General features: G+C 54.2%; 1 long non-coding RNA gene across 1 annotated transcript; it reads right to left on the bottom strand.

The window, feature by feature from the left end:
* Positions 1-1,588: 1,588 nt before the first annotated feature.
* On the bottom strand, positions 1,589-5,969 carry LOC125157903 (uncharacterized). Its single transcript, XR_007149090.1, has 4 exons — positions 5,888-5,969; positions 5,477-5,552; positions 4,475-4,563; positions 1,589-2,349 (listed from the first exon to the last, which is right to left on the bottom strand). It is a non-coding gene; the product is annotated as an uncharacterized LOC125157903 (long non-coding RNA).
* Between the last annotated feature and the right edge of the window lie 4,378 nt (positions 5,970-10,347).

Below are 10,347 nucleotides of genomic sequence, written 5' to 3'. Positions count from 1 at the left end.
TGGCCCCTTCTCTCTCGAGTTGCAGTTTAAAAAATGTCTACTGCCACCTCTACACCTTTGCCCAAGCTATCTCCCTCAGCCAGGGTGCCTCCTCTTGTCACACAAGGCTTTATCCATCCTTCTCTGATCTAGGAGGACTTCTCCTGCATGTAGGCATCCTGGACTTCAGCCTGGGACATGGCAACCAGACCGAGAGACAGGGAGAGAGAGAGAGAGAGGCAGCGGGCAAGAAGGAGAGGTCCACCTGACTTATGGAAAGATAAGTGGCCCTGACCCTATGACCTGTCCCTACTGGACAGTGGCTGCAACCCTATGGCTGGGCAAAGGTGGAGTGGAGGCAGCATCGTTTCTAGCAGAACATTGCAGTCTTTCTAATACTGTTCAAGAAGAGCCCACAGCCCTGACCTCCAATGGACTACCAGTGAAAGAGTCTGCCAAGGGTTACCCACGAAGATTCTTGTGTGGCCCCAATGCTGTGAGTCGAGGAGGCCCCGCCCAAAGACAAGGTCCACAAAGCCAGGAAGGGAGCTGGCCACCCACAGACCCCCTGTTCAGCATAGACTCCTTCCTTACCACCCTGCCACACATCTTGTTTCAGCTCCAAATCCTCAGCTGTCTGCTCTCCGTGGACTGTCTGTGGATCCCTATCTGAATGGCTCCCTTGTTGAGGAGCAATCATTGGACTATAGGTCTTCCAATGGTTCTCCGAGGATCCTCTCCCGCCTAGAGCCAAAGCTCAGGCAGGCTCTGCCACAAACATGCAGCAAACATGGTGAAAACATATAATGGCCATCCAGGAACACAGACACTCAGAGATATGCACTATTCATTAAGTCATAGGACCAACCTCCAACATGTCTCAAATCCATAGAACCCACTATAAAATGGGTGCACACAGTCAAAAACACAGCCTGTCCACACATAGGCTACAAACCCAGCTCCAAGACAGGCCTCTTTCCCCCATCAGCCCCGCCCCACATTTGAGAGCTGATCCTACCTCCTTGGGCCTCCCCAGCTGGCTCCTAGCAACAGCCAACAGCTCTTGCAGTTGCTGAGCAACGGGGAGAACCTGTCAGCCCCTTGGAGGCCAGGCTCACCAGAGGTGGGCAGACACAGACCCCAATCGATGGAGGCAGGGCAGGACAGGGCCACAGGGAGGCATGTCCTCCTCCAGCCTCAGGCCAGGCTGTGTCGTCCTTGCACACTTCCACCTGATAGTCACTCCCTCTAATTATTCGTTCTTCCTAAAGTGCCCAGCAACCCTATTCCACCCCTCCCAGCTTCCCCCTCTCCATCTCCATGGGGGCCCCAAGGGTAGGGCTAGGCCTCTGCTTGCCACTCCATTCACATGCCTCCCTTCCATTCCTGGGGCTCTGAATCCTATTCTGTCATCTCCAGCCCAGCTTCTCCCCTAATCACCAGCCCCATGTCCATCACTGCTCTGAAACCTCCCCTAGACACTTTAGGCACCTCCAGTGGCCCCTGCTCCTGGTCTCTCCACTTTGTGGTCTCTCACCAGCCAGAGCAAGCCCCCCCCCCCACCCCTACACCCTGTCAGTTTCTTTCCCTCCTCAACCCCCACCTCACATGTGTCTCTGTTCTCTGTCTCTTCTCATGGGCCTCCAGCCTCCTCCCTGGCTCTCATCTTTCCTCTACAATCCATCCTCTACATGACAGCCAAGGGATCCTGCTGAAAGAAATCACATCACTCTCTTGCTCATAAACCTTCTGTGGCTCCACAGTGCCCTGAGGATAAAACCCAGACATTCTGGTTTGGATTGTGTAGGAAGTAGACGTGGTAGAGGGACAACTGACAGCAAGAACTCTGAGGAGCAGTCTACAAACTTACTAGCTGCATATTACTTTGGAGAAATACCAGAAACTCCCTGTGCCTCCATTTTCTTATCAGTAAATGAGACTAACAGTAACATCAACCCACTGCAGTGGCTAAGGTCAGGACTAAGGGAGGAAATGAAAGTAAAATGTAAAATGTTTCCATGTGAGTGGCACATGGAAAACTCTAAGTAGGGGTGAGTCCTATGATAGTAATCTCTGCAAGGCCCTGTCCCCACCCAAGGTCCACCTGATCTCCCCCCACTTAACATATCCACACTCAAGCCATCTGACTGACCTTGTTCACTCCATCCTCTTGCTCCTCCCCTTGATCCCTCTCCACTCATTCCTCCTCCCTATCTCTCATTCCATGGCTGTGAGCTGGGCCTCTAGGACTCCACTGTCCTGGAGCTTTCCCCACCCCAGGCCCAGATCCCACTGTCTTGGTGGTGAGTCTCTTCCATCTGGGTCTCTGTTTCCAGGCCCAGAATAATCCTTGAGGGTGCAGGTAAATATCTGTCAAATGAAATGAATGAATCACACAAACTCTCCCCCAACCTTTCCAGGGGTTCTCCCCCTTTTCTCCTCCCCCCACCTCCTGGAACTGGGAAAGCTGTAAACAACTAATCCTGCTGCCACTATAACAGTATTTGCCATTATTGTATGTGCAGAGAAGGCAGGAACTAATTGTGCCTGGGAAGGAGGCTTCTTAGTGGAAGTGATGTGGGGAGTGGTAGAGGGAGGAGAGAGCTGAGGAAGAATGTGGCAGGAACAGGGAATCTGGAGGTGAAACTGTGAGACCAGGTTTGGGGAGGGGCCAGGGAGAAAATCAAGGGTCAGAGCTGGAGAAACCCCATTGCTTTACAGCTGAGGCAACTGAGAATCAGAAGGGGCTGGGACCCATCCATGGTCATCCAGAGACAACACGGACAGCTTGCTTCCCTCCCGTTTGGGAACCCAGGGGTCCTTTTGAGAGATGTCATTTTGGGAGCAGAGGATAGCTGCCTAGCCAGGGCCTCATGGGCCCCAAAGGAGGCAGGACTTGTCTCTGTGCACACTGGTCCAGCACCACCTGGACTAGACCATAAAGACAGTGAAATGACAGCCAGCAGAACTGAGGACAGCACTCTGGCCAGAATGGAGAAGTGGCAGCTGCCGGCTCACTCAACTCCCTTGCTCACTCTGACAGCTAGAATAGTCCTGGGGCTCACCACACTCCACAGAGCAGGTGCAGCTTGTACTGAGTTCCTACCATGCATCAGGCTGAGCAGGGTGAGGAATGGAGACCCCCTCAGTGGGCCATGACACCCCAGCCCACAGGCTCGGGGAAGGGGAAGCTATGAGTACTTCCTCAAAGACAGTTTCGGGGTGGGTGTGTCTGCCCTCATTCAGAGTCCAGGAACAGGCAGGACCCTACAGGGATACCCAAAGTCCAGGGTCCTGACCACCCCACTTCCATAGCTCCCAGGTGGCAGTCCCCAGCAACTCTGATCACCAAATCACAGGCCTTGCAGATAGGGCTTCAGCAGCTTCTGCTTGTAGATCTCAGTGGCCAGAGCTGGCTCCCTCCCTGCAGCCCTGAGCCAGGCTCCACCTCTTGGGTACATCCCCTGCACTTCCCCCTTCCTGCTTCTTAGCCCAGAAGCAGTTTTGAGATTGGAGTCAGATACCCTTCCCTCTCTGCCCCTTCCTTTCAAACCTCTCTTCCCAGGCTTCTCTTCCCTCCAGAGAAACAGTTCCAAGCCTGGGAGGTCTTGGAGTCCAGGGTCCCCCTTCCTGGTCATCTGCATCCTTCAAAGATAATTGGCTTTGGCATGAAGAACTCAGGCCAGAAGTTTCTGGATGGGGTAGGGGGCTCCACCTAACATGGGGACAGGAGGGTCTGAGAAGATGAGTCATCTACTCACTCATTGTCTACTGTGCCACTGTGCTGAGAACCCTAGGGAGAGAGAGGCAGCTGGGACCCTGCCCTTCAGGAGCACATGCCAAACAAGTAAACAGGGAAACAAAAACAGTTTCAGAGGAAATCAACAGGGTGACAAGAGAGCCACTGGGAGTGTACACAGGAGTAACAGTCTGAGAAGAAGATCTTCAAATGATAAGAGACCAACAGTGTGATAAGCCAAGAGAGTAATAGGTGGCGGTAATAGCAAGTGCAAAGACCCTGGGGTAGAAAGACACAGGGTGTTCCTAGAACAGAAAGGAGGTCAGCTTGGCCAGAATAGCAAGAGCAAGAGGTACATATTGTGATGTGAGAGAAGACTGCCATGGGGCTTCACTGAGTAGGGCAGTCAAGGAGTTCCCAAGTCCCTAAGAGATGCTGCGGTAAGGGTACATCTGAGCCTGCAGCAGGCATCAGCATCTCTAGGCCAGTGACCCATGCCTGGCCTTGCAAATACAACTGGTCCTGGCACTCAAGCTGCTACTGAGTAGGGGAGAACTGTCCAGGGAGCCCTTGGGGCTTGGTGGTCAAGTCTGAGCTCAGCCCCTCTCCTTCCCCTTGAAGAGCTCATGGTCCAACTCGCTACTGTGTCTGCCACATACACAGCCTCTAAAGGCCAGCTCCCCAAGAAACCCAGGGTCCTCAGAGGGCCTGGGAAATTATAATCAGCCTATCCCCAGGAGCCACGCTTCTGTTCACCTTGTTGCAGCCCTCCGTGTCATGCTGTCCAAAGGCTGGGGCTGGTAGCCTCTCCCGCGACTTGTTAGGGCCTTCATTAGCAATGCTTCCTGGAATTTAATTTAATGAAGGAGCAAAAACAGCCTAATGAAGGTGATGCAAAAGCAAGCAGCCCATGAGGTGCCTCCAAGGCCCAGCCACCTGGGCTCAGGGGCTTCCTGCTGATGGTAACTGGGAGTAGAGGGGCAAGAGAAAGGGGACTTGTCCTGGGAGGGATGCTGGCCACTGAGTCCTGGGAGTAGGGGACATTGCTCTGCCACACTGCATGGAGCAGATGCTACTACTGAAGCTAACTACGCAGAGGAATGAGCCTGGCTGGGGCCTGCTTCAGGCTGCTGGAAGAAAGTTTTTAGGATGCTATCAGCCAGAGCAAAGGTTCTAGGCCACCATAGGATGTCAGATGTCCAGGCTGTGGGCTAGCACCAGGGGGTGGTAGCAGGGGCCAGATCATCAAGGCCAAGTTTAGATTTTATTCCAAATTTAATTGTGATGGAAACAACTAACGTTTTGTTTTGTTTAACAGCTAAGGTTTTGTTTTTTTTTTTTTTAATTAATTAATTTATTTTGAGAGAGAGATCACGCGAGCAGGGCAGGAGCAGAGAAAGAGGGAGAGAGAGGCAATCTCCCCACTGTCAGTGTAGAGCTTGATGTGGGTCTCAAACTCACAAACCATGAGATCACATCCTGAGCCTAAGTTAAATGCTTAACGGACTGAGCCACCCAGGCACCCCACAACTAGCGGGTTTTTAAGGGAGGGTGACATGACCTGCTATTTTAAAGTTCCCTTTGGCAGTTATGAGGAGTAATACCCCTGTGGAGAAGGGAGAAGGTAGGGAGACAGAGGGGGACCACTCACTATATGGTGCAGAAGGTTAAGGTGATGGAGGAAAGCTTAAGGAGACACGGTTGTCCCTTGTCACCTAGAAGGTAGCTCCGGGGACATGGAGTGGGGTGTATGTATACCTGGGCTGAACTGTTTCTTCTAGCAAGTTTGGGCTGGTTGGTCCCCTTTCAGCCTTCTCCACAGACTTGGCCTCTCCTCCAAATAGACATTTAAAGAATATTAGTTTAAAAGATTCTTTGCGCCCCACACCTGCTTTCCCACCTTTGTGGGGGAAAGCACTCCCCACTTCCCCTGCTGGAGTTCCCTTCCCATCTCTCCACGGCTTGAAGCACTCTACGCCCTGCCCCCAGGGCTCGCGCAGCGCTAAGGCTCCCCAGGAGCCCCAGGACTGTATTTCACAACGGAAAAGGCCCAGAGCTCAGGCACAGGGCAGAGAGCTGCGAGGGTGCAGCCTCGCAGACCAGCGCCTGTCCCGCCCCCGTGGCCTCCGGCCACCGTCCGCCACCCCGCGCAGCGCAGCCCCCACACACCTCCCCATTTCTTAACCCAGCTCCTCAAGTTCTCGGGCCCACGCCCCGCCCCAGCGCCCTCCGCCCTCCAGGCCGGGCTGAAGCCGGAAGCGGCCTCTGAGCTCGCGCCCCGCCTCTTCCGGGTCCTCTCTAGGCGGGAGTGCTGGACTTCTGTGGCCGCCGGAGGCCCGGCAAGGTTTCGCGGGGCAGCGGCGCCCTCTGGCGTGCCTCAGGCGCAGCGCGGGAGCCGAGGCCGACCCAGCACTTCCTCCTCTGCGCAGCCTTTGCCTCTCCTGCCGCTGCTGTCTTCCGGCTGCCACTCGAGGTTATATCCCCACCAGGCTTGCTTTCTCGCCTTGTTTAGTCTCCGACCCTGGCCCCGGCCTCCGCCCATCTGCCTGCCACTTGGAGCGCCCGTGGCCCTCACCTGATCCCCGCCTGCCTGGCCTTCCCAGCCATAGAGGAAGACCGTTTTCTCGGACCATCCCCAGGACGTGCCCTAACAGCCGCCTTCCACTCCCTCTGGTCGTGGCACCTTCCCACCCTCTGTTCCAAGATGCTCTCCCGCCTCCCCAAATTCACAGCGGAGATCAGCACATGTCCAATTTGGGGGACCATCCCGGGCAGCCACTTCCTGGCTTCCTCGGGGTCGGATGGCCCCGTGTCTTTCCCTCGTGCCCAGCCTGGGGACGGTTGTGTTTGACCCCAGGGTGGACTTGGTCAGGATAAGGAGAGGGGTTCGGGCATGTGGGGAGGGGGTCTCAGAAGGCTAGGTCAAGAGTGGCTCTAGGAGTTCAGCCCCTTCCTTCCTTCCAGATCAGGCAACCCTGTAGAGGTCCCTGCCTGGCCTTCTGAGGACCTGGTCACGTGTGGGACTGGCAGCTCCTCGCTCACCTACCCAGGATGCCAAACGTTGAGGTCCTGGCCCCTTTTTGACCACCTCTCCCTTCACGTCCCGCCTGGAGCCTTCCTGCCTGCCTTCCTCCCACACACCAGGCTGGAGGACTTTTTGGACTGCCTTGGAGCCTCAGGGCCTGGCTGCACTGCCATAGCTGACCATTCCAGCCACCCAGCCCCACAAGGTGTCTGGCGGGTCACAGCACAGCCCAGACTCCCGCCATTGGCCACCAGGGGACAGCAGAGGCCGCCTTCTGCAGAACTCGGGTTGGGGGTGGGGGTATGGGGGATCAAGTCGCAGTCTAATACTGTCCAGGTCCTGCTGTGCGTGGCAGGGCAGGTTTACAGCCTTATGTGGTTTTGAAAGCAGTTTTATTCTTTCAGATTTTTTCCAGGGCTGCACTTTCTAAGTAACTTCCAGTCAATTATTCCTGTTCCAAGTTGTTTGAAAATCAGTTGCAGGATGACTTTAAACTGAGATCAAGGCAGACATCTGGATGAGTCCTCTGGGTCCCTCCATGTGCTCCTTCATGTCCCTGGCTACCAGGGCTTGGCCAGGCCAGGCAGTGTCCACCCTGTATACCCTGATGCCAACTGTCCAACCTCCAGCTACTGTCTTCTAGCCCACTATCTCTAGAGCCCTGGCCTTCACCAACCTCCCACCCATGGTCCAATCTCTCCTCCTCAATACCTTCTTCTCAGTCTTCCTAAAAGCCTCTGTTGGTCCTGCTCCCCTCACTTCACACAGATCTTACCAGTCTGTAGTCTTACCAGTCCTGGGGCGCCTGGGTGGTTCAGTCTAAGTGCCCAGCTTCAGCTCAGGTCATGATCTCAGGGTTCATGAGTTGGAGCCCCACATCAGGCTTGCTGCTGTCAGCCTGTCAGCAGAGATCCCGCTTTGGGTCCTTTGTCCCCCTCTCCCCGCCCCTCCCCCACTCATTCTCCGTCTCCCTCTCTCTCTCTCTCTCTCAAAAACAAAACAAAAACATTATAGTTTTACCAGTCCTACCTCTTCCTCCTCTACCCACTCCAGTCAGGCTTGCCCTTCCCTCCACAAAACAGCCGTGACCCACACATTGCCGAACCCAGCTAAAGCTCCATGCTCACCTCCTTGAGCATTTGACCCCCCTCTGGCTCCCACATGCCCTCTTCCCCCTTTGTTTCCTCCTGGCTCCCCTGCTTAGCTCTTTCTCTGATTCCACCTTGGCTCTCCTATCTCCTAATAGGAGTGTTCCAGGGCTCCATCCTGACTGCTGCCCTTCGGTTTTCACTCACCACCCTCATCTCATCCAGGCCCCTGACCTTAACTACTGTCCACTGGCTTTGCCTCCCAGACTCTGGGTCCAGTTCTGGCCACTCTACTGAACTTGAGTCACATACCCAGTGGCCGACTTGGCATCCCCACTTTGATATCTAGTCGATTTTTAAGACTTTTCATGGGCAAAACTGATCTCCCTCCCAAGAACTGCCTCCTTCAGTGGATGCAGTGGCAGTTTGGACCCTAGACAGCCTTGGAGTCACCCTAGACTTGTTTCTGCCCCACGCCACCCCCATGTCCAAATAATCAGGGAACTTTGCTGCCTTTACCTCCAGCACATGTCCAGCATCACACCCCAACTGTGCCACTACCTGGGCTGAGCTACCTGACATGTCTGTCTGAAATTGCAATAGCCTGTGTGTCATTGTCACCCTTGGCTCCCCATCCCACACCCCAGAGTCTAAGCTCCATGTAGCAGCTGGAATAATCCAGAGTTGCTGTTGAATCAGATCCTGCCCCCTTCTCTGTTCAAGAATTGGCATTGGGTCTCACCTTTCCCAGAGAAAAATCCAAAGCCCTTATGGTGGCTGGCAAGGCCCCACATCTTCCCCCCTCAAAAGCCCCCACTTGTCCCTCCTTCCCTCTACTGCCTCACTCAACAGCAGCCACAACGACTTCCTGGTTGCTCCTCTCACAGGTATGTTCTGCTTCTGAACTTTGCACCAGCTGATCCCTCTGGCTGGAATGTTCCCTGCAGGCATCCACATGACTTCCTCCCTCTCCAAATCTCTGATAAAGCATATTTTTCTCAGTGAAGGCCACCTTGACCCACCTCCAGACCCCCTGTTCTCTATTGCTCCTACCTTGCCATTTTAGTACCTATGGTATGACCATCTTCTAACAAATAATGTAACTTACTAATTATGTTTCATGTTTCTGGTCTGAATTCAGTCCCACACCTAGAATGTAAGCTCAAGGAAGGCAAGGGCCTTCACTTTGTTTACTGCTGTGTGTACAGGTGCTGGAAGGATGCCTAGCACATGGGAAATCTTGATAAATATTTGTTGAACGAGTGAATTCCTCTTCCATCAATAGGTGAATGTACACATGTGCACACAGGTGAGGAGGGTGTGGGCAGGGGGAAGATGCTGGTCGGAAGAGACCAAGGCTGACTTTGGCCCCTTTTCCTGGTCTATATCATCTTGTCTTGCTGTTACAAGTGGTCCTAAGAAAAGCAGTGAAAATAAATATAGAAGACCTTTGTGCTGGAGTTTCTGGCTGCTTTCACTTGTTCATTTCCAAAGAGAGCAAATTTTAAAAAGCAAGAAAGAAGGAAAAAAAAGACCTAGGAAATTCTTCAAAACATACAAAAATGACTATGACCAAGGGCCTGCAGACCCATCCTTATGGAGGCTGAGTGACTGGACCTTGACAGCCAGGAACAAGAGATATTCATTTTCAAACAGTCATGTGGACACTTGGTATAGTTTAGCGGCCACATTGCCTGCCCCTTCCCCCCTAGAGAATGCTGCTCATGGTCCATGTTAGAGGAGACCTTGCTGAGCAGGCAGAGAAGACCCCTTGGGGGCCAGAGTCCTTCCTCCACCCCTTGTGTGTGTGTGCGCGTGCGTGCGTGTGTGTGTGTGTGTGTGTGTGTGAAGCGGGTGGACCTACTGTCAACACATCCTCTTGGTCTGAGAGGTCTAAAGCCAGGCCTGGGGTTTTTGGGGAATCCAGGCAGTCTTGCTGCTGCTCTGACCTGCAGCCTTCTTTGGACAGAGTATGAGAAAAGAACCCCAAGGTCTCTCAGCAGGATGGACCCTGTCCTCCACTGCCTCCCACTCTCTAGGAGCCAAAGGCTCCATGCAGGCCTATGACCTAATCTGATGAGGAGGAAGCCAGAGACCCCCAGAGGGCAGCCCCTCACATCAGGACGCTCTGGGCTGCAGCCACCTCTCGGCCAGCGTCCGGCTCTTTTCTGGGGCTGCAGGGCTCCTGGGTAAGTCCCCAGGCTGGAGTCAGGCGCCTGGGGCTGAAGGGAACTAGACTCAGGAAGCCCCCCTCTGATCAGTTGGCACAGCCATGGGCCTACCAGCCACCAGCTTGAGGAAATTCTTTCTTGAGGGGTTTCCCAAGCTGGCAGCTGCCTTGCCAGTTCAAACTGGATTTTTCCTGTTGCCCTTTCCCTGGCGGCCTAGCCGGGTGCAGGGTCTCTCCTAATGAGGGTTTGGTGCCAAGGCCCAGGCGGCTCTGTCTTGCTGGGTACCAGCTGGTTGAGGCCTGCCCCAGGAAATGAGCAGCTTCCTAGTTTCATCGGGGCCAGGGC

This window comes from Prionailurus viverrinus, chromosome A2 (assembly GCF_022837055.1).
Source record: "Prionailurus viverrinus isolate Anna chromosome A2, UM_Priviv_1.0, whole genome shotgun sequence".
Lineage (NCBI taxonomy): Eukaryota > Metazoa > Chordata > Mammalia > Carnivora > Felidae > Prionailurus > Prionailurus viverrinus.
The sequence above is the reverse complement of the archived record's forward strand: the minus strand, read 5'-3'. Positions and strand labels throughout refer to the sequence as shown.